Genomic DNA, 24,921 nt, shown 5'->3' on the forward strand with positions numbered 1-24,921 from the left:
TTTTTTTTTTTTTTTTTTTTTTTTTTTTTTTTTTTTTTTTTTTTAATTCTCAAGCACTTTGTGCTTCCAGCTGAGCTGTTACAGAAATTAGCAAGAAGTGAAATATTGATGTGGGCTTAATGCAGTTTGAGGTAGTTATTTTCGCTGCGGTAAGGCAGCAAGTCCAATTAACTGTTTCCTATTAAGTGGCCTAAAACAAAATAATGCGGTTATGACCTGACTGTGGGATGAAGAGACAACTGACCCTGGCATGCGGATGTAAATAATTTAATAATTTTCTGATGGCAAAACATAAAGCTGCTGCAGCACAGAGAGGCAACAACTGGATGAAGGGATAAGAAGGGAAAATCATGCTGAGGATCGGCATTATTAAATGTTGCTCTCTTCAAATGCTGTTTGTTAATCATGAGGGCTTTGGTGGCCTGAATGTGGATTGTACCACCTCATGTCCTCTCTTTACACAGCCCAGTGGGGCAAATTCCCTTTTGCCCATCTGCAAACTGCGAAGAGCAGTCATTTTCAAGGAAATTCATATACAGAACTGAACTAAACATTGACATGGAGAGAACTGTAGTGAGTTTTGTCTTTGATTCAAAAGCAACTAATCAGACGTCTCACAGGGCTGCAGTTTTGTTTCATTAGTCTAGATTTTTTTAAATTACATTTTATAACGTCTAATCTCTTTGGCATCTAAGGAGTTGAAGTTTGCATCCCGCTCAACGGATGGAGAAGGGCTGTTGCATTTCTCTGAGACGGATGAGGTGGTATTTGCAGTCACTCTCAAAGCAATGCTTGTGCTGTGGTTTGCACTGCAGGGATGGGTTAGCACACTCGACTGCCATGGAGACCTGCTGGAAGCCCAACAATAGGAACAATGCTCCAGCAACCAAGAAAGACAGAAGTCTGGTACAAGATTACAGCGTACTTCCTAACAAGGTGAAATTTTTGGATGAAATCCTGCAATCCCAAAGGTTGCATTTATTTTTCACATGGATGATTTATGACCACAATTTTCTCCCACTCTGTAATGACACTGCAGGTAAACTGTCAGGCTCGCCAAGCAGAGCGTGGCTGTAATGGGGAGGACAAGTACACTGCAGTCTCACAGGCAGAGCCTGACAAAAATTTTAAGATGTTCTGATGCTTTTGGGTGCTGAAAAAACATGCTCAGAGTGGCTTTCCAAATGACAAATGTTTTCCTGGGAGCCCAGGATGAATCTATACACCAGTGGTTATTTTTCAACTGCCACTTTTCACAGGCCAGCCAGCTTTGAGTTATTTGTTTTGGAACAGTATCTTAAAGAGACCTAAAAAGGTGTTGTTTTCAAAGTACATTGTAACGATCTTCCTCATAATCCTGTAATGATGCCATCTTCCTTAAACCTTTCTCAATGATGAGCAACGTTCTAAGAGTGGCTACATGTGTAAGTGCTTGAGGTTCCTTGTGTCCTTAAAAATACACCCATGTGTAAGTATTTATGAGACAGAGCTCATCTCTGCTAACTGGAGTTCATCGGAGCAATTTTTAATTTAGCTTTTCTTCTCTTTTTGCACTCATAACTATTCTTTGTCATACCCTGAATCTTCCTCTTGCTATTATTAAAAAACAAAATAAGCAGGAAGTTTAGTTGTAATTCAGTGTGAACGTTCTTCCAAACTCCAGAGGAGACTTGCCTTGGCTAGAACTTGCATCTGATTGTGCAAGAGGCAGCTCTCAAGCACTCCTCCAGCTGTGGTCTGAGCCTGGTGAAAAGCACTACTCAGTGCTTGCTGCCTGCCTTGCATGGAACCAAGCTCAGTCTGCAGCACCCATCTGGGCATGGCTGCAGGGCTGAGCAACAAGCTGTGATGCAGAGAGCCTCCAGCCCTCCCTGCTGCGGCCCTGACACTATGCTGCACCAGCAGCTTGCCTAATTTATCCTGCTGACAGGCAGCATTCACCAGCCTGCAGGTGGAATGGGGCTGGTACAGCTCTGGTGGGACGCAGTGCTACACAGGTACCAGCAAGTGCTGGGGTCTGCTGAGTGGTGTCAGCCCACCTTGTAAGGATGTTCTCATCACCTCAAAAGGGAAATCAGCAGCACCGTTATCAAACACTGCCTGGGAGAGACATCTGCTCTTTAAACGGGTTGTGTCAGATGAAAGGAATTGAAGCACAAAAATCCAGCACTTCCGTTTTTCCTAATATAATCAGTATTTTTAGGCAATTTATCTGTTTATTAACAGGAAGGTTTTAAAAAATTTTGCTTGAGCTGACATTCTTTAATTATTATATTCACACTGCTGAATATGCAGTCACACCAGCAAAAGCTTCATTGTGAAGGAATATACAGATTCAATCCGCTTCTTTTTGTATATTTTCTCTAACTTGGTCATGTTTTTTTTCCCCATTCATAATTATTTTTTTGTTTGCTTCTCATATTTCTTCTTAAATGTGTTTATTTTTTTCTTCTTGCACTGTTGTTCCACTTGAAAACACCAGGATTAGCATGCAGATGTTTTTTTGATCAGTTTTTTTTAATCATTCCCATTTTCCACAGCTTATTTTGATAGCTAGGGATTTTTGTTTGTTTGCTTGTTTCCAACCTTGTATTGTTGGTTTTTTTATTTGACTTTTTTTTTCTGATAAATACTTTGCTCGTGTCTTCTGAGTGTAAACACCTTCTGTTTGCTATTGTTTCCTTAAGACAGCATTTCAGAAAATATTTCTCCTAGTTAAATAGATTAAGGGCTATGCTAACTATGCCAATAATCTTGTATCTTCTATATTTTTAGTGCTTTACTAAACATGAAAGCTTAGGTCAGATATATGGTTTCAGGAAGGTTTTGCCAAAACAAAAACAAGGTTTTAAGCATGACTATCTGTTGTAAAATTGTATTGCAATACCTCTAAAAATGGCTTCCAGAATTCTGTGAACTTACAAGGTTTACTATCCATAGAGCAGATACCAGAAAAAAACAAAATGAGCAATTCATTTTTTGTGATTTCTTTGGAAAGAATAATCCCCTCTCCCTTTAAATAGGCACCAATTGGGGTTTTGGCTGTCTTGTAATCTGCAGAATAAATTTGATGATGGTTGAATTACAGTTAAGCTCAGAGGGGAATAGATGCTCACAGTTTAGCCTGGGAAAACTGCCACCAAATGCCATGTATGTGATGACCAGCAGGGAGAACAGAGCAGCCATGGAAGTGGCAACATCTGCCATCACTTTGTATTATAAACATGGAAGAGGTTCAGCAGTGTCCTCTTCTCTTGCATTAGAACAAATAATCAATGGCTGTCACAGGGCTGCTATTTCACTATACTTTTTTAATGTCAGGAAGCTAAAGTTGGGATGGGTGTTGCTCTGTAACCCTGAACATTGCCAGAAAGTAGGATTCCCACCACTGCTGTTTAACAGCTACATATTTTTTTCACAAACTTCTGTGCCTGAAGGTGGAGAGCGAAGCTGGTCTGTACCCCACTCCTTACAAGGAAATGCAGCCTAAGATCACTTCAGCCAAAATTACCTTCAATGATGTGTGCTGGACAAGCTCAGAAATGCCATGAACTTTAGTTGTATGGGAGTCTGGCCAAATCAACAGAATGTGCTGCTCATTTCCAAAGTTCATTTAATGTCTAAAACTTTGTTCATCAATAGCTTCCTCTGTCATCCTGAATGACCCAGTCTTTGCCTGGTGGGCAGTGCTGTTATACAGAGAGCAGCAACTGTGTCCTGGCAGCCCTGGGAGCAGCTCTGTGGCAGTACCTCATGGAGTGCAGGGAGACCTCAGTTCAGAGGGCACAAGTACAGCCTACACAATTAATTTGCCTGTTAAGGAGCTTTTGCCACCATCATGCATTGGACTTGATTCCTGGAAAAGAGGTATTGGCTGAAGTTGATAAGCAGTGAGATGCTGAAATGAATTATCCCTACAAGTTTGTCTACAAATAAGTAAATGGAAAAGTCCAGAGATTATGCTTTTGCCTTTTCTTTACCGCTAGAGGTCTCATAAAAAATGGATTTTCTTTGAGTAATTTTTTTGAGACAAAGTATCTTTTCCCCTACAAGAGAAAGCAGGAGATTATCTCTTACCTGTAGCTATAATCAGGATAATATTACAAATCTGTTTTTCCTCTACAATCCTATTTCTTTTTGCTAAAGTAATTAATTTCTTGTGGCATCACGTACTTCAAGAACAAAACACAAAATGATGGTGCTACAGCAGAGCAGCAAAGAGGGGATTTTTTTTTTCTTGTTCTGCAATATTCATCTAAAAATGCTTTAGGGCTTAGTCATCTTTCTTTAAACCTGTGGCAGTTAATAAGTGCTTTGCCAGCGCTCTGTGTCTGGTCATGAATAGACAAAGGCAAAAGGTTCTGTAGCCCTGCAGCCCCTTTGAGCCGTTATAACTGAAGCAAAGGCAATATGGTCAAGGTGTAAACCTCTTCCAAAAAAAAAAAACAAAACCAGCTGATGTTCATGCATCTAGATGCATGCTGTTTCCAGTGCGGGACTCAGATGTGTGAGGATACAGAGGAATAATCAAAAGCTGCTTCCTCCTAGTGGGAAATGTAGCAATTTCCCACCCCACCACAGCCATTTATTACAGTAAGAATACAATTTAGAATCCCTCTGAACCATTATTACCATGCATATTTTAATTAGTTCCTTCTTGTAAAGCACTCAGGAAGAAAGGAACAATGCAAATGCTAAATGTTACAGTCATTATCATTCACCAATTAGCCAATACATTTCTGTTTTATTTAGCTGTTTGTGACCAAGAAGTCAATGTGTCTTTGGCCAGATCGTACTCAGATGAGCCAGTGGAGACTTCAGGAACAGAGACATTGGGTCCTGAAGCCTTCCTTGCTCTATAAAGCTGAGAGGTAAGTTTGCTTGTACTGTAATAAGTTACAAGTTGATAACAGAGTAGTAAATTACTGCAGTTAAACTTATTGCCAATTCTGTGTCTAAATAAATCATGAGTTGCACTTGAAAATAACTAAGATGACTGTTCTTTTATCTTTTCCTCCTTGTTAGAGGTAATGTTTTCAAGGCTTGCTTTATATCCAAAAGCTAGAAATTTTACTTTTTTTTTTTTTTTTTTTAAAGTGTAATAACATATTTCTCTTAACAAGTCAGAGATTTAAAGAAAATGAAAGCTAAGAGTGGACTGCAGGAATGGTGTATACAAGGGTTTCAGAAACGAAACAAACACCATCAAAAATTATAGGGGTCTGATTCATTGCTACCATTCATATATCAGATGAGAAAAAATTCAAAAACCTAAAATCTACAGGTAAGATATCAACCTCCCAAACTCATGTAGTCCATTGAAAATTCTGCCAGGATCCTCAGTGGAAAGGGAAGAGCAATAATCCCATGCAAATAAGAGTAAACGTAAGCCCTGTCGTTTGACCAGACTGAAAAACTAGATCATATCCCCATCTGCTATAAATGTCACAGTTTTGCTTTGACTTTTTTTCCTTGAAGAAATACTGATTCAGCTGTCTGATAAAATGAAACTTCAATGCTGATTTTCAGGTATAGCTTAGACTTCATTGGAAAAAAAATTATGTCTGCATGATCTGAGCAGTTATATTCATTTTAGATGCATAAACATCTATTTATAAGAGGGTAAAATACATTTACTTTATTCTATCTATGGGTTTGTGTCAGATGGTCTGTTTGCAAGCTTATGCTTCTATTGAGGTGCCTAAATATTGAATTGTAGATCCCAACATGTAGCTCTGCAAGTTCCTAAATAAGTTATGATTGTCTTCATGAAGTAACTTCTCACTGTAACTGAGCAAATGATCTGCTCCACCATGAAAAGACCATAAAAACTAGTGATACAATACCCTTTATTGAAAAAAAAAAAAAAAAAAAAAAAAAAATTGAACTCAGCACAAGTAAGAATTATTTATGAAACACATGATACTGCTACTCAAAGCTTAAATTAACCAATTCTTTTTTAGAAATTATTCTTTAATGGGTGGTTGTAGAACTGAGGATACCTTTGGTTCCCTCTTTCTGTTCCCCCTTCATGGTAGGTGATATCACAAATCAATGTTTTAATTTTCAACACATGGCTTGAATACATTAGGCCTATTGCTGTAGATCTTTCACTGCACAACTAGACTGTGAGAAGAGTTTATTCCACCCTCAGACAAGAGACTGCCCTGTCTGTACCTCACTGCAGATATGAGAAAACAAAGGCTATGACCTCTTTGAGTAACTCAGTATGTTGTTCAAAGATTCAGAGGTTCACATGTCCTTACCTTGCTTACTTCCGTGGTAAGTCAACTACTCTGGGATGAACATTTTGTTTTTATCAGTTCCTTTACTGATGCAGTCCTTCTGCAGTGTAGACATTTGACAGCTGTGGAAGCCAAAGACCTTTATGTATCCACAGAACAGAAAAACAGCAGCAATGAAAGTTTCTCCACCCTGAGTTTTGCAGGGGCTGTGCCGGTGTGCAGGCTAGCAGTGCTATGCTCCATACCACTTCTGCTACAGGTTCATGGGTGCCACAGAGCCACCGAAAGTCTCAAGAGACAATGCTATTACTACAACCCCTACTATTTATTTCTTATATATGAAAGGGAATGAAAATACTTGTTTTGCTTACACAGTCCTCTAAAGAGCCATTAGGTGGTACTGATGCTGCTTTTGACTGCTGGCATCTGTTCTAGCTGAGGTTTGAGTAAGGGGCCTTGAAGGTAGAAGGCTTTCAAAACCTGTCTGCTTGCCAGTCCCCTGAGGTATCCTATCTGTGCTGATATCAACATACTGAAAGATGTGTGATGCCAGCCAGCCAGGTGCAGAGTGATAGTTTACCAAATGAGACAAACACGTGAGCATGAAATAAAGATGCAGAATTTCTATTGCAAGGTCTTATAAACACTCTTACTGAATTATGTTTTTGAAATAATGTTTGTGAAAAGCTTTTGGAGACTGTTCAGGGCTGTTCTCTCATAGCCCTCCTCCAGAGGCATTTAGCAATTCACAGCATTGCAAAGAAAAGATAAATGCTGTATGTCTTTCTTTTTGGAAAAAGACAGAACTTTAAAGGCTGTTAAAAGGAGATATAATCATATCATATATAATTCTACTTAATGTAGTTTCCTCCACAAGTGTTATTCTACATTTCTTCCTTTGACAGTATTTCTTTTAAGTGCCAGCGGCCTACATGGCACCACAAGTGAGGCTGCTAAATGTAACATATCCTGAGCAGAAGTCAGTCAAAATGCCAACTCTAGTGTTTTGTTGTTTTGTTGTTATTGTTGCTTGCATGTCTGATAAAGGAAAAATCCCACAACCAATCAAAGTGTCCCTTCTGGTGTGAGCTGCTCCTATGTCCTTTTCCTTCTTTGCTCAGAGCTTTTAAAGAGTTCATTTTTATGAGACTTAGGATTCAGCCTCCTATTTTTGGCACATCATCCAGACTTCTGACTTTGCAAGGAAAGGGTTTGAGCTTATAAAGAGTACTGATATTAGAGGTATGTGAGTTGTGCCCAGATCCAAATACTCAGGAGTGCTGAAGGCTTGTAGTTTCTAGGTATCTACCCTGTTCTCTGCAGCAAGCATCGACCAGAAGGTTGTCTCTGTGAAAATGTTCTCCCTACCCTTGGCATCCTTTTAGTTGGGCAGAAGCCATGCATAGTCCAAGTGCTTCAAAGCATCCACTGCTTTGCTGTCACAGAGGCTAGTTCATCAGATGGTAAAGGTGATGACAGCTCTTTAAAGTTATTCAAGGTACACATGGATTTCTCCAATTAAGGACCTGGCCCACATTCTTATTTTGTTTTGTTTTTTTGTTTTAATGCATTAGCAGATGGCAAATATGCATTGAACATGGCCAAACTACTGTTTTTTGAGGGCAATGACTGCATGCTGTGCTAATTTGAGGCTTTATGTTTATTCAAGCTAACATGCAGGGGCACATTTCAGAGTTGGGTAGAACAGCAGAAAGACTCAAGCTGCAAAGTGCAGAGCTGGATATCAGTAACCCATTTAAAGCTGGGGTGTGGATGCAGGGGTGGATATGTGCTCATTCTGAAGAAATTCAGAAAACAAGGTAGGAGGAGATGTTAGGAAATCTGCTTCAATTTCTCTCATTCATTCATGTCAAGAAGTCACTAGCACAACGTAATCTCAGTTCAGTATCCAAACACATTCAGTATGAGAAGGTATTTGACTTTGTGGATTGGATTCAGGCCAGCTGACATTCCACCACAGTCTGATATTCACATATTTTCCTGGAAATTATGTCCCCATGATAAAATTTAAGTGCGCTGGTGTATGGTGGAAGTTGATTGGTAATCAGCACCTAATGGTAGAGGTTTAGAGATGTGTATGTATGTTTGTGTCAGCTGTTTTGACACAAACACTGTGTGTATCTGTAAACTGTGCCGTGCTATTGCTGTGATGTAGAACAAAGTCAACATTTCCCACAAAACTTAGTTACTGCAGAAAGTAACCCAGAATAACCATAAACTTCCTTATTGACTGAAGTTGGGCAGTTTACTGTCTAGTTCAGACTGTGCAGCAATAGAATAGAAATAAAATACAGTTTTGAGCACTTTGAGGAATTACAGTTAACAAATATATCAGCACAGGGCTTTTTTCTTTTTTAATGGTAACAGTTCTATCTATGAATACAGTGGAAAGATATGGGAAAAGTGAGGGCAAAACTTATCTTAAAGACCACTAAGACACACACAACAGCTTCCCCTGACCTCTACTAGTGTCTTGTGAATGCTCTGTACAGCTCTGTTTATTTTTTAGTTCTTTCTCTTTCTTTCAACCAGGAATTGTGATATCCTCATCTTGTACCTGATTACATGTTGTTAATATAATTATCATACATGTTGTTAATATAATTACATGTTGATAATATATTCTTGTGCATGAATTATCTTGCTTTTTTCATTTGATTCATTTAAGTGAACCAAGAAGTCATCTTTGTGAGTGAAAAATCTCACTGATATCACCTGAAAATTCTGTACACAGAAGACTTTAAAAATCATTCTAGTTATTACAGACTGAATCATAATATACTAGACATTCATCTATTTTTTAATAAGTATGCTTTAATTGAAGGAATGCATATTTGATGTGTTTAATTTATATATCTATTACAGGGTAGAGCTTAGCCACTCTGTTCTAGTATGATTTGCTATAGAGTTAGCCATATTTTGGTCAAGTAGTCTTACACTTGAGACTGATTTCTCTGAACATATTTTTTCCAGCTGGGACTCTATTAGGTTAGAGCATTGCTTTATGCAATTAGGACCTGTGGGTGCTAATGTAAAACCAATAAATAATAATATGTTGTTGTAAAATAGTTTGGATAAATAATTAATCCCACAGATTAAGTATAAACTATTTGCTCACGCTGTTGTGTCATTGGCCACAGAAGTCCCACGACATTGCTTCTGTTCTTGGGCTGTATGGCTGAGATTTTTTAGTGGGAGAGAGGAGGCAGGCTGACTGCTTTCAGTTCCTGGGCATGTCTGCTGTTGATAATGTATTTAAGCATTTTCTTCTGATTTCTTGGACCAGTTTTTCAGCTCGTGCTTATCATAACAGCTCACTGGAAGTCAAACGAATAAGATTTGTTTTCCTCTTTTGACTGAGAATTTGACTAGCTAAAATCTCAACCAGTACTGAAGAATAAGATAGAAACCTTGAGTGTTGCTAATCCTGAATCTAAGGGACTTATTCCTCACAGATACTGCTTAGTCCCTGATTCAGCACAATCTTTTGAGCTTTTGCTTAAATCCCACTGACAGTAATGGCCCACAAGCACACACCAAATGTTGAGTGCCATGAAAAAACATTATGATTGAAGTACTCAGAGTTCTTCTAACAGCAGTTGCTTGAAATATGAATACAGCCCTACAACTGAAATTTAGTATGTAATGTCCTGAAAAGTCATGCATCTGAGAAATCTTCCTCTGTGTTGATCATTTTTTGCTTTGAAGAACCAGCAGTTCTCAGATGATGGCTCTAGTATTAAAACTTAAATCCCTTGAGTCCAAGACAAAAAGTAAGCTACTGATTAGAAGAAAAGCCAGGGAGATGTTGAGAGTTCAGATAAAGAAATGAAAATGCTTAAATATCAGTATTTCTTTTCAGGCTTGTAATGTCTTACTGATGAGGGAAGCTCAAGAGGACAAAAATCCCATCTTCCTTGCTGTGAACCAGTGGAGCTCACAACCCCTAGATGACAGTCTTTTCCCTTAGCTCCCCAGGCTATAACCACCCCATCCAAGCCTTGATGAAATGAGTGTTAAGTCCACTGAAAAAGTACTGGAAATGGAAATAAACAGAGAGGGGAAAAAAAAAAACAACAAAAGATATGCCATACAATTTCCTGAAGCAGCTGAACTTGGAGAAGAGAAAGTCAAAGGGAACATTAGGTCAATTTGAAAATAGAAAGATAACAGAACATATCATTGTTGTTATTTTCTATTTGAAAGTAGCCTTGTCTGCAGCTGAATAAGTTCTACTCTTCTCCACTAAGGTGTATGTGTTTGTCTTGCTTTTGTACTAATGCAAGTGAGCAAAGTTTGGCCAGCAATGTTAACAGTATCTACTCACCTCTCCTTCTACCTGCTAGCATACTAGCAAAAAGCAGCATAGAGCTTCCCAGCATATAGCATCAGGATCACCTTCTGTCATCCCTCCTAGCAGGGGGTGCCCAGCAATAACCTAATAAGCAGGACAGGGAGGCTCATTGAAAAATATCACTGAGACAGATGTGATTAGTTGCACGGAGTAAATGTCAAGAAAGAAATTCTTCTCTGGGAAAGCAAGCCTCTGGCATGTATATCTGGATTTCACCCTCTAAAATAACATTAGCTGGACAACATTTAGCTCCTACGTTTGCAGATCTCGGCCTGACTCTGCCAAGTGCTGATTCCAATCCATCCCAATGGACTTCAGGGGCACTGAAAAGCAACTGAGCACAGCGAGAGACAATATCCATCATTTTGCAGGATCAGACCCATCACAGGATACAAGGGGCCAGCTTTTCCTCTGACACATACAAAGGGACAAAGTACTCAGAGATCAATACAACAAACTGGTGCCAGCAATGTTCGCATAAGCAATTTTTCTGAAGCAGCAATAGTAATAATAAAAATAATCAACAATGAAAATGTAAACCTGAGTATGGTGTCTCTTAGATGCAAATTAAGATTTAAATATAAAAATGATAGGCTTGTGCTAATCCTTCTTCGGATGTCATAAATTGTTAATCAGACCCTAGGCAGTGTTGTTTAATACCAACTTTAATAAAATAGCTGCCTGAAGCAGAAAGACAGTTGGGATCCTGACTCCAAAACTTTGGTAGCCTCATCCACATTTTTGTAGCCTGAGGCTCTTGCACTACCATTGATACCAACTCCTTTGAAATATGCTCATTTTTTAGGCTGCTAAATTATTAAACACCTTATTAGTAGAAAGATTAGATGGAAGAAAAGTCATCTCTGTATGACGGAAAATGGATTGGAAGAGGAAGAAGAAGTTGAGGGAATATTTACATAAAAAATACAGCTCTGTTGTTGATATACAGAGGTAATCCATAATCCATAATTCATTTAAGAAATGAACCCATCAAATGACATCACAATGCATGACAAATTGCTACTGTTGAGCTATCCTATGATAAATTACATAAAATCATTCTTGTCAGAGTAAAACTTGTTTGTGAAAGCAATGTCACTAAAAGGTTATTTTCCCCGTTGTTCCATTGGATCTGTCTATCGCACACAATGTTTTGCGTTTCCATCACACGCCTTCCCAGGGAGGGGTCGTGAAAGTTTCTTGTACAGGGTAACTACAAAGCTTAACAAATTAAAACTATTCTGAAAATTGCAAGAAAGAGGAAAGACAGAAGAAGAAGAAACATTCCTTCTTTATCCCTTATCAATACATGTCAGTAAGATGAGCAGATATTTTAACAAAAATAAAAGCAAAAATCAGTCATTTCCTTAAGTGAAATGCCTTTTCCTTATATGTCCAGAGCAGCTGTTTAGCATGCTAATTGTTTAGTTTAATATGCAATACAGAGCACACTTGCTACTTTGAAGTGCTTATTCATGATGTCATGGATATTAGTGTATATTTCTTAATTACACAACAGGACAATCTTTCCCCCCTCCAATCTACCCTTTCTGTTGCTCTGATTGGTTTCTTTAACTAGCCAGAATAATCATTTTGCCACACAGAAGGAGATAAGGAAAAAAATTGTAAACAATTTTAAAAGCCATTTTAATTTAATAACAAATTGGGAGCTGTACTTTGTGTTAAATTAGCACTGCAAGCCTCATATCAATTCAAGGCAAGGTTCCTTGTTCGTTACTGCTTAATTAATCAGTCCTGTTTCCGTCTAAATGAAAAGTTTTCTCTCTCACTATCATCTCTAATATCTCATTGCAGGCAGCACATCAAGCTAATCTTGCTTACATTAGCAACTTATTTCTAATGGCTCAGCTCAGTTATTTACAATAATTCATCCTATCCCAAGTTATAGATGAATTCTGCTTGATCTCTGCTCCATTCAGTCAGTCCAAGTCCATGGTACACCAGCAGGTGCAGAGCAAGCTCATCCACCCCCGTGACACAGCATGTGAGGACAGAAACCTATTTCTAACACAGTGATGTCCACTGAACTTTTGGCTTCCTGATGTGTCTTGTCTTCCCAGAGGCAATGTGCAGAGAGCTGGGCAAAGGATCATTTTGTTATAAAACAACAGATGAGCATGAAATAGTCCAATAGGAAAATAAATATGTAAGGGACAGAAAATACGAAGTTGGGTGGTGCCTGAAAACATGTCCCCATCACTCTTACACAGCATCCTATAAATAAAGCTGGAATCAACATGATTCCTGCTCTATCATCAGTGATGTATATAAAACAGCAAACTTTCCACCATGCCACCTTCAAAGGAAATGAAGAACTTTAAGCACTGGCTGGCCAAGTATCTCCTCTATGTGCTCACCTCACTATTCACAGAGCTGAAAACCGCTTGCCACAGCCATGACCTTCCACCTTCTGTCACTGCCATAGCCAAGTAGATGAAGTCTGAGACTTAACAAAACACCCCCATTATTTGGGATTGTGCTGACCTGGCCCAAGACAAGCACTTACTGAAGCTGAGATCTTTGGTAGCCATCCAGCCTATGTGCCCACTGTTCCAGGTTTGGCCTCCAGAAGGAAGATTTCCATGTGCCTGCCCAGGTCAGGGGGGCTGCTAGAATCTCCCTCCCTCATCAGGCAGCATCACTGCCACAGCAGCTCCATTCCCTGTGACCTGGAGCCGTGGAGAAGTAACAGATACTGGCCGAGGAAAGGACTCGAAACTGAATCTGCATCTGAAGGCCAGCACCACGTGAAGGTAGGTTTTGATGCCAGTTTGGCCAAAGATAAATACCTCTGTAATAAACACAAAATATGCTTAATTAAACAAGCCATTTCAAGTGGACAAAAGCTGTCCTCAAGTAACCCCAGTATTTACTTTCACTCCTCCAAGATTCAGGATGGTATTTCAACAGGAAGGAAGAATGTGCAGTATATCTTAACCTAGATTTGTGACAACCAGCTTCTGACCTCACATTTACCAGCCTGGTTGAAATTACAACCTGTTGCTAAGGAAAACTCTATCATACCTTGAAGTAACTGTGCTATCAAATAGCTTTGAGATATCTGACAAATGGATTGCAGGAGATTAATGAGGAGCAGTTTTAGAAATCCTGTAAAAGACAGCTTAAAATGCTAAAATATGATAACGCATTTCATTTAATAACAATATAAACTCTATGTTGAGAAAAGAAGGAGCCTCTTTTTATTTATTTATTTATTTATTTATTTATTTTTAAGGGAAGACAAATCCTTTCTACAGATCAGAATGCACTGTTCTGTTTCTGATGGGAAGCACTGCTCTAAAAAGCACTGAATTTCAAAAACTGCTTGAGATTAGATTGTCTGTGGAATTGTGCTGATGGCTGTAAATGTTAATAAATAAGATACAGTGGACCAGCACTTTCCCCTCAGATTAGCATGCACTGCTCTTATCTTGAGAACAGACCTGAAGACATAAGCACCCGAGGGAATGGTTTGAGCTAAGAGTTGCCCTTAGAGGTGCAGCACTCCTGCGATGTTTTGGCTTCCTTGCACTGCATCCCCCTGCAACTGCTCCCAGCCACTGGTGGAAGCAGAGGCACAGCGGGGGATGCAGCTCCATGCTGTGCAAACAAGCCAGGACTCCATTATACTAAAGGGGATTCAAAGGGAAATTATGACCATTCCTTACTTGGTTGTTTCCATCCCTACTTTTCTTAGTCTACTGCTTAGAAACACCAAATATACAAATTTTTGGGGGTCACTGTTTGGTCAGTTCGGAATTAGCTGTAAACACTGCATTATAAGATCCTGACATCCTGATCCAGGAAAGCACTTAAGTATCAAAACAGTCTTGTGGACTTTGGTGCAGTGTATTTCTCTGTTTAAAAGTAAACATCTTTAACAACTTTCTGCTTTGGGACCAGGTATGATTAAGCAGAGAGAGAGGAGAACGCTGCTTTGTTTATAGCAGAAATAACTTGGCAATTATCAGCAGTGAGAAGGGAAATACAGTAGCAAGACATTCATATTGTTTAGACTTAAATGGAGTTCAGATGAAATACAGAGTTTTATAAAACTGGTTGGCACAGCATGGATCGCTTAAAGGGATGTGGCTGGTGGACTTAAAAGTTGCTTCTGCATCTTTTTCCCTTTCAGCAGTGACAGCTAAATTGAGCACCAATTTCACAAAAGGAATTTGCTCCCTGAAAGGGATTCTAGCTCTCTATATTCCTGCTCTGTGATCTCCCAGAGCACTTTTCGTACTGTGAAAATGAGGAAATAGGCTCTCTTGCATCCTTACCGCAGTCACTCAGTTTGTGAGGTCAGCTCTAAAAACATTAGAGCACAGTGGTTTGGATTTGGACCTAGCCCCACCATATAATTTGCAAATTCAATGCAATGTTGGGGTTTTTTTTCTTACTGTTTTCCTAATTCTCTTTCTTTCTTTACACCAGAATTGATATCCATGACAGGGATATGGTGTATGCCATATCCTTACTCAAGAAACTTTTCTTTGGCTCACCTTTGTAGCTATGCACTAGGAATACTGCTTCTTAGATGTTCACAAAGCAGGAGTGCTTTGAAATGGATTCCTGTAGGGATGGAGGTGAACAAGAGTGTGAACAGTGACCTCTGGCTGCCCCAAGCCATGGCCAGCAGCATGCAGAAGTAGCAACCTTTTTTGAGACTTCTTTATCCCCTTTTCTCCTGCAGGCATAAGTATGTGGAAATGGACAAGGTAGGGAACTGTGAAGAATCTCCATGGCTGCTTCAACCAGGCCAACGCTGAGAGGAAGGTCATCTCCACCTTGCTTAGGGACAGCTCAGATTACTGTCCCCTGAGAATGAAATATTCAGTCTTAGCCTGGACTGCTCTGGATCTATCCAGTCCCTCTCCTCCCCTTCACACAGAACATAACTGAACAAACAGGCAAAAGACATCCAGAAAGTCCTTTGGGAAGGGACTGTCAAAGCAGCTGCAAGGAGTCCTTGAGAAGAATAATTGTCTTTCTTCTGGATGAAAAAAAGAAGACCCAAATCTGATTTTTTCCCATCCATTCTTTGATCAGCTACAACAACTGGAGCAGGCAGCAGAGATGCAGAAGGCTTGGCTGCAAGCAGTCCACGCTGTAGGTCCTAGTTCAGCATCCCCGCTGTGCTGCCAACTCCCTCTGTGACCTTGGGCAAGTCACACATCTCCACTGTGATCTGCTTCCCCCCCCCTCTGCAAAATGAGGCAAAACAAAGAGGCCAGCTTCACTGGGGTCTGCATGGTGAAGAAATATTTTAGAAATGATGGAATACTTAACAGACTTTGAATAAACGCCCCACGCAGATCAATGATATCTTGTCTCTTATGTAAAGCAAGACCACCAAATGTCCATGCAGCATCTCATAGTGATTGATATTTTTGTGACATGATACTAGGAGCTATTTCACTTTCTTTTTGTCTGTGAAGATGCTTTTGTCAAATAATGATTGCCAGACTAATGACACCCTAAAGTTACAAACCACAAGGCACTCAAAGATAATTAATTCAGCGAGGAAACTGTTTTCACCTGAATGCTTAGGGCAAAACGTAAAGCAACTGTGGTTTTAATTGTTATTTTTGTTAATGCAGTAGAACTAGGAGAAAGAGAGAGGAGAACATGTGGATTTTCTTTCAAGTAAAAAAGCTTTCCCTTGGCAGGAGCGTCGATGCCAAGACCAGTCCTCATGCTCCTTGTTGCCAGCACCCAAGAGGGACACACGGACACATGTGGTTCTCCCACCACCAGACCAATCCATGTGCAGAACAGACTTGGCGTCCTGCCACCTTTAAGAACCCAACATAGGGTTACCACCAGAGTCTAAGTCCCACTAAAGCAGAGCTACATGCTAACAATTGTGTTGATAAAGCAGTCTTTGTGCTTACTGGAATGACTGGCTGACAATGGAGATGCTGCAGCTAGGGAGAAAGTGGATCTGCCTCACACCCAGGTGAGCACGCACCTGCAGTACCTGGAGAAATTTGACTCATGTTTAATTTCAGTGCTAATTTCCAATTCCTGCTGACCCTTCTCCTGGGTGCTCCTGCTCTAGTTCTGCCATTAGACACAGAAGCGGGAATGCTGGAAAGAAACACTACCTATTATCTCTCAGGCAACTGTAAACATTACAGCAAGATAATAGAATTAGTTTTAGCTGAGAGGAATTAAGGTACCCAGATAGCACAGGACCGATGCCATTCATAAAGTGATCTCTGAGTACTGCGGTATGTCATTAGAGAAGAGCTGTGGGGATACGATGGATATTTATGTTGCAAATCAAATCCAATAGTAATATTCTGACTATAACAAAGCACTTTTTGAATATATAGATATATGCATATCCTGGAAAGGCAGGCGAATCAATCCATAAAATATATGCCCACAATGCCAGAATGAAGCCATGACTGAGCAGGTTACTTAAAATGCAGCAAGGCTGGCACCATTCCTGAATGCGACCAGATGGAAATGTATATGCTCTTTGTGTTGTGTGCTTGGCATAAGGGACAGCATGAGGAGAGTGTCCTGAGGCTAGGTGTGAAGAAAGATGGAGCAGTACCAGGGTGAGGGTGGATGTCTCAGCACAGTTTCAGGTGCTTTGGCACTATCACAGTGAAGCAATCACTTCATTGCTCCCAGCTTCTTTTTAGAGCTCCAGCCCTGTAAACCAGGGAGGACACCACTCAAAAGAGTCCTGAACTACATTTATCCTAATTTCTTCAGGGAATGTTCCTGTTAACAAACAAAAGCATAAATACAAATCTCCAGGATATTTGTTTGGACCTTTCAATGCAAAACAAACAGTCAGGAAAATAAATAAAGCCAAAGAAGATGTTGGCAGCCAGCCACACCTGGATTAAATACAGGGGATGGTCATGGGTGCAAGGTGAGACAACGTTGCCTGTTCTGGGGAGGGGAAGCTACTGGCGAGTGATCAGTATCAGGACACACAGCAGTGCCTGTAGAAGCTCAGGAACTCAATGCTAGATGGACCCTTGGCAAGTATTAGACAGTCCTTTGGGGAGGATGAGAGAAGCTCTTGAGGTGAGATGTGCCACAAGAAGAACCCAAATGGATGTGAAGAGGAGCACTCAAAAAAACCCCCCAAAAAAACCCCAAAAAACCCAACCAAACTTAGAAAATGCTTTTATGCAGCATTTCCTCCATCTAGCTCTCCTGCAGCATCACTCACAATACAAACAAAGAAGATGACTTTTTCAGTCACTTCCCTGCTTAGTGTAAGACTGCTGGTGTTTTGCATTTATTATGTATTCTTCAAGGGTGTCTTTAAACCTCAAACAGGGACTAATAATCTGCCCTGTACCTTTTGTTAAGCAAATAAAGGTAGATAGCAGCTGAGTTTAATTACACAAAACATCCCTTCTATGTCTGCTCTTTCTCCATCCCGAATGAAGCAAGCTGAGATGCCATAAGATCTTTCTCCTCAGAGTGCCTAATTTCTCCAGACCCCTTGGAAGAGCTGCGGGTGACTAAGCAAGCAGCAAAGCAAACCAGCTGCTGCCGTTTTGTTTTTTGTTTTTTGTTTTTTGTTTTTTTTTATCTCCACTAGTGCACATTTAGGCATTTATACTGCAACTTGAACCCTGCACTGAGTCTGCACAAGTGATTGGGTTCGGCAGCATATGGAACTTCATGCACAAGACTGGGGGCCTCGCTTTAGAGGCTTCTGTTGGAGAGGACATGAATTTGGCCCCGGTGGCATTGAGAATAATGACACTTGTCTGCCTTGTTTCTGAATGTTGGGAACCAAAGTAATTACTAAAAAAAAAAAAAAAAAAAAAAAAGAAGCAACCCCCTCCCGCTGCAATGACTCAAAGCCTTCAAAGAAAGCAGCACAGTGCGTGAAGCTTACAGTATCTTGAAAGGGTTAATTAAGAAGTCTCCCTGACACTCAGCTCCCAGCACAGGGCCCCTCCGCGGCACTTCCCGCATGGGCATGATAATCAAAAGATACTGAAAACCAATTCTGCTTTATTCTGGTGTAATTGCAACAGAGCCACCAGAGGAATTGCAACCATTACACGGGATGAGGCACCATCGCGGTGGGCCCTGCTGCTTCCAGCAGATTCTACCCACTCATTTTTATAGATTTCAGCTACCTTTCATTTTAGTAATTAGCCAGCATTTCCAAGGAGATCCATAAGCAATTTCCTCCTCATCTTGAGCCATAATGCTGCAGGATCACACTAGCAACTAAGCATATCTTAAAAGTAGTCAACAAAGGGCAGAAGGCACAGTAAAAAGTTAAACAGGAGACTGATCCCTCCATATAACCATGGATAAATGTCAATGCCCTCTACATCTGCATGACTACTGCAGAGAGCACAGGCATCCACTGGAGAACCCGACAGTGATCCTTCCAAACCCCCAAATATTGCAGGGAAACTGCTAACATCAAGCAGATTGGTACGCTGCAATCTTCAGTCAAAGCAAAATTTCTGGAGCAGATGTGAGGAGAGAGTGCGCTCGGGGAAGGTCCTGCCCAGGAACCCAGCATGCCTTGGGCAGTGCACTGAGCACAGCGGCACAGGCAGGACTGCAGCTGGGGAGCACAGCCAGAAGTTCTATCAAGTTTACAGCAGTTTCAAGATCTTCAGCAGAAAGGAGGATAAAAACACATTTTTTTAATGCGTGTGTTTTGCTTTCAAGGAAGTCTCTCAACTAAATATTTTTGAAACAGCAGATGGCAAAATGCAAACTTTCTGAAAGGAGAAGCTGCCTTGAGCGGCAGGTCACCGCCTGCATGGGAATGCTATGCAAGGGAGGGAGAGAGCAAAGAGCCAGAAGTTATAATACATATTTCAGTCCGAACAACTTGGCTGGAAAATGACGACCATAGCTACATATAGCTGGCATGGCGATATGTAGGAGCTTTGAATTGGTGTGAAAGCTAAAATACCTAGAGAGACTAATAAGTCCCCATGGGGACCCCAGTTTGCTAGGTCCTTGGATGGCTGCAAAGGATAATTGCAGACAACTACAACAGGACTGAATCAATGCCACTTTCCCTGGGAAAAATAAATAAATAAATAAATGAGCATTGCTGCCTCTGATTATGCTGCTCTGAAAAGACCGGCTGCCTGCCTTCTCCACCTCCCCCACCTCAAAAGTTAACTGCAAGCCACTAGAAATATGTCCAGAAAGATTATAGTGCAGCTGAAAGCCAGAAGCACATGAGATTATATATTTACCGGTGCTGTGTCAGATAACATCTGAAAAGAGAAAAGAGCAGAGGAAAAAGGGATTCAGCCCTGCAGTCTTTATTAGCGTGTTTGGGCTGTTTAAAGGAGATATCCGATTGTGCTGTTGCTGCCAGGCCTCTAAAACTGTATATATCCATGGTAAAGGAATCTACAGAAGCCTCCAAGCTCAACCCGACTCTATTGTGACATGCAAACTTATTGCCTTCAAATAAGAATTAGAAAGAAAGAAACAAATAGGGATGCACCATTACCCATAGCATTATATTGCTCAAGAACAGATGTTAATCAATTTTATGGAATGCTTTAAGTAATATGCAAGCACTTTTGCACAGAACTGACTGCATAATAGAGATTTCAGCCCAGCAAATACATGAGATAAGCCTTTATCTTGACGGGGAGAGTTATGTCTATTTTGATTAAAACCAAAGAGGTCTGTGCACTCAGGTTTTATTCCCTTGGAATTACGTTATTTCCAGGGCGCTATTGCACATGGGTACAATGACAAAAGGAAATGAAAATAACCTTGCTCTCATTGTACTGCCCTCCTTGTGCATGTATCTGTGCACACAGCCCATGAAGTACACGTGTGGATGCATGTACTACCCTTGCCAAGTCCTGGACTAACAGCAACAGCCATCCAATTCTCTCATATTCCAGCTGTGCTTGAAGAGCTGTCACTTTGCAGAAAGGACTGACCTTATACTAGGTGAGTAAATTCTGCTACACAATCTCCCCATGCAGTGCTATCAGAACTTTCAAATCTCACTTCATACAGAAGTGCAAGGAAAAGGATGCCCCATCCTCTTGATTTGTACAAAAGTAACCTCTGTGCCAGGAGTAATTTTGATCATTAAACTTCTTGGTCCTTGAATGTCATCAGGAGTTATTTAGGTGACCATCCATTTGCACTTACAAAGTACTGCATTTAACTCTCCATAAAATATGGATTTTATTGCAGCAGTGACAAGACTTTTCTCCCTGGCCACTGACCTCTACCACTATTGCTTATCTCTTGACTCAATCTTCTGCATAAGAATACATATATAGTCTATGTCCCGTGTATGGGTTTGCATGCATGTGCATGTAGGTGTTCTATACATGTGCATATATAAATAGTTCAATCTATCTGACATACAAAGTATGCTACCAGCTCCTTAGAAACATTGACAACAACCAAATTCAACACTTTTTTTTTTTTCCTGCAATTATCCAACTTTTCTTCTGCAAAATGCCTGCACGCCTACCCCCTTTTTTTCCCCCACCTCCACCACTCCCCAACCTCTTTCTTCCCCAGATGAAGCCTTTCACATTTGCCAATCCCTGCAGCAACCCCAGGTCCTCCCCCCCTTTGCCCCTTCTTTGCGCCGGGAGAGCGCTTGTCTCAGCATTGCTCCACATCCAGCTCCGCACTTTGCCTTTTGCTTGTGATCTGAAGGGCTTTGCCCTGTATCCATTTCACTGAGACTAGGTAGCGCCAAGAAGCCAACACAGTTTTTTTTTTTTTACAAATGAAAAAGAAAAAAAAAAAAGAAAAAGAAAACAACCTTGGCTCTTACCATGCTTCTCCTTTTCCATCATCATCATCATCATTCTTGTTATTGTTATTAATACTTTTCTAACCACACGCGACCCGTCCACCCGCCTTCACTCGTCCCTCGCCCCCAGCGCTTTGCTGCCCATCACAGCCCTCAGCATAGCGCCGCATCCTTTCCCCGACTCAGCGCACGCGAGCGCGGCTCCCGCAGCCCCCGGGGGACGAAACCCGGCGCAGCCGCGGAGTCCCCGCCAGACAGCCGCCAACTTTGCGAAAGAAGTGATGGACACCCCTCCCCCCCCCCCCCCGTGGCGTTCCCAAGGAGGGCGCAAAAAAAATAATAAAATAATCAAAACAAAAGAAAAAAAAAAAAAAAAAAAAAAAAAAGAAGAAAGGGAAGGCGACCGCCTGGTGACGGCCGAAGCTCGGTGCGCGGGGCGCACAGCCCGGCTCTTACCGGCTCGTAGGGCCGAGCTGGGATGAGTGGCGGCGGCTCCCGGCCCCTGCTGCCCGCTCTCAGCCTCCCCGCCGCTCACTGGGGCTGCCGCTCGACCGGCAGCACTTTTTAACTCCCGCATGCAGGCAGCCCGAGCCGAGGGGGCTCTCTATCTGATTGGTTTCCATTCAGCGCTCCTGATTAATAAAAAAAAAAAAAAAAAAAAAAAAAAAAAAAAAAAAAAAAAAAGGGGGGGGGAAGGGGGGGGAAGGGGGGGGGGGGGGGAAAAAAAAAAAAAAAAAGCCAAACTCCTCCCTCGCTGCCTGCCTCCCCGGTAGGCGCACACTCGCACACACTCACACCCAGCCGCGCACACGCACTCTGGGCGATGCGGCTGCGGAGCCGCCGGATCTGCCGCATCGGAGCCGGGAGGTGCGCAGCGGGCTGGCAGCGGTGTGCGAGCGATGAGGCGGTCGGGGCTGTGCCGCCGACTCCCCCGTCCACCCGAGGGCTGCTCCGTGCGTGAGGTGGTGGCTTCGTAGTGAGAGTGAAAAGCAGAATGGAATGGGGGCGGAGGGTGTGGGGGGGGAGCGAGTAAGAAGGAGAGAGAGGCGCACCGCTCTCCGCTTGTTCGCGTCGTGCGGTTTCTCATCCCGGGAGCCGCTCGTAAGTCCTTCTGCTGGCAGCGGAGATGCTCGCCTGCTCTTTTCCCACTCTTGCTGGGAACTTCCCGGACTTGATGAATCAAGTGAATTATTAATGGAGACGCACCTCGCGGAGGTGATCGCACGTGGCGGTCTCTATGTGAATGGGAAGCACTGGGGGAGGGCTGCCCGGTGCCTCCTTCGCTCGGGGCCCCCATCCCGAGCTGCGCGCGTTCTTGCAGAAAGCGGAGATCTCGGCTTCTCCGAGGGACTGTGCAGCCCCTCTGCGCACACGCACGCTGCGCCCTCAGCCCTCGGCAAGGCTTTAGGTGTTTTAATCTGAAGATAAAATGGCAAAGAGGAAATCGCCTACCAGTTTAGTATTTACCTGAGAAGAGTCCGCTGCAGCTGAGCTGCACAGCGTCCCCTTAAGATTCGTGGCCAATCTTGCAGGAAGCGCAGCTTTCTGCTATTTTCCTCTCACCATTTCTCCACAGCCTTAGGTTTGACCTTTATGATGTGCCTTTTTCCCTCGCTAGTTAATCGTAAGCCTTCATTTCCCCCTCTTCTTTTTCCCACCCCCTTACCCAGCTCTCAGAATTGCTGCTTGCTGAATGTCTTAAGGATGGCTCAGTGCTGGCTCTCAGCCACCTTTGTGTCCTCGCCTTCCTGGACCATCTCAAGGCTTTCAGTGTAATTTAAATACTCCAAGCACCAGAAGTTCAGGTAACTGTCTTGCTGCTTGCACTGTAATTCCTGCGGTGCTGCAGCACCATCTCCACAGCGCAGCTGTTATCCCTTACACTGAGTCCGGGCTCCTTGAGGCAGCCTCCAAGCTATTCCCTACAGTTGCTCTGTTGACAGAGTCCTTCCTCAGCACAAAATCAGACTAGTTGGGGCTCTGCATGAAGCCTACAAAAACCAGAGCTGTGTTAAGAGACTGGATTCTGCCTTCTGTATTCTTAGGGACTCAACTTAAGCCACTTAGGTAGCCCTGCACTTCTCCAGATGTTTTGGTCTTTCCACACACCTGGTTTATTTCAGCACACAGATCATTCTGATTGCTCTTCTTTGAACTTCCTCTAGTTCCCTCATTATGATATTTTTGGCATTGACGGCTCAGGAGCTCGGTAAGCATTTGCAGGGTATTCCCAGGAGTCCCTTCTGGACACAGTCCGTCTCTCCCTCATGACAGACCACATTTGCAGGCTCACTTTTTCCCTGCCATATTGCATTGTCAACATTTGATTCACTGTCCACTCTGACTCTGAGGTCTCCTTGGGCATTATTCATTCCTGGATGTGTCTCATTATAGTTAGCCTTAATAAGGCCGCTTTAGGCTTTTATTTTCTTTTTGTTCTTTCTCTCAGAATAGGGCTACTTATATCCTATTTGGACTTCTGTATTTTTTTCAAGAAGGAAAGATTAATACAGGGCCTGTTGTATTCTCCAAAGTGTGTGCTGGTTTTGTTATTGTTATTGTTGTTTTTTTAAATACATCTTCTCATTAATTATATGAATTTGTGGGTGACCGTTTTAAATCTATAGCTGCATGAAGAAGACTTGTTTTCATTTTTAGGAGACATTGTCAAGGTGATGCCCTCCCTCTTCGACCCTCCTCTGTTGACAGCTGTAATGATATTAGAATTCCCAGACCAGATCAGGCCATTAGCCCATGAAGTGTCCAGTAGCTGACACATTAGCTGAGAGCAATGCTCAACTTAGCTTATGAAAATTAATCAAAATCAGCAGTGGCTGAAATGTACTGTCCTGTCATGAGGTAGAGAATTTAAGAAGATTGAAAGGACTGGATGTTTATGAGTGTAACAAAGAGCGCTTGTAGTTGTTACACTTGATACATATGAATAAATCTGGAAACTAGATAAAACCTTTTTTTTTTTCCAGCTCCTGAACCAATCTAACAATTGAAAATCAGAGTCCATACTCAATGTAAAACATGCAGTTTCAAACCTATCTTGTTTATGGCTGTTTGTAAAGCAACTATTCTTGCCCATGGATAGACACAACTTTGAGTTAGCCTGAATGAAGATCCAAAGTGGCAACTTCTACCTTTACAATCTCTGTGGAATGACCAAACACTACAGTCTGAGGCCAAAATGTCCATGAATCTCAGCCATCAACACAAAAAATCAAAATGCAGCATGATCTAGGAGCGTGTGATGTTTTTTGTCTAGCTATTCCACAGAAATCATGTTTCCAGAAAGAGGAAGATTTCTTTGTAGGCTTTAAGGACTAAGAAGAAACTTCCTGAAGTTGATGAAAAGCCACCTACAGTTCATGAGCAACTGCAGTATCTATGAAACAATCTGAATGTCTCACTTTGTCAATTCTCGCATGAATCAGACACTTCAGAATTTTCACAGGCCTTTTTATTTTCAAAAAATGTGTAGGGATCTTTTTTGACTTTGCAAAGGA

At 41.7% G+C, this 24,921-nt stretch overlaps 1 protein-coding gene and 1 long non-coding RNA gene across 2 annotated transcripts in view; one reads left to right on the top strand and one right to left on the bottom strand.

The window, feature by feature from the left end:
• The window catches only part of CDH6 (cadherin 6), a 106,800-nt gene that overhangs the window by 73,984 nt on the left and 7,895 nt on the right, over positions 1-24,921 (bottom strand). The gene's annotated exons all lie outside the window — the stretch shown is intronic.
• LOC122178820 lies at positions 902-10,960 on the top strand. Its single transcript, XR_006178482.1, has 3 exons — positions 902-936; positions 4,753-4,871; positions 10,885-10,960. It is a non-coding gene; the product is annotated as an uncharacterized LOC122178820 (long non-coding RNA).

The sequence above is a fragment of the Lagopus leucura genome, unplaced genomic scaffold, assembly GCF_019238085.1.
Source record: "Lagopus leucura isolate 7727_CA_CO unplaced genomic scaffold, USGS_WTPT01 Super-Scaffold_100002, whole genome shotgun sequence".
Taxonomy (NCBI): Eukaryota; Metazoa; Chordata; class Aves; order Galliformes; family Phasianidae; genus Lagopus; species Lagopus leucura.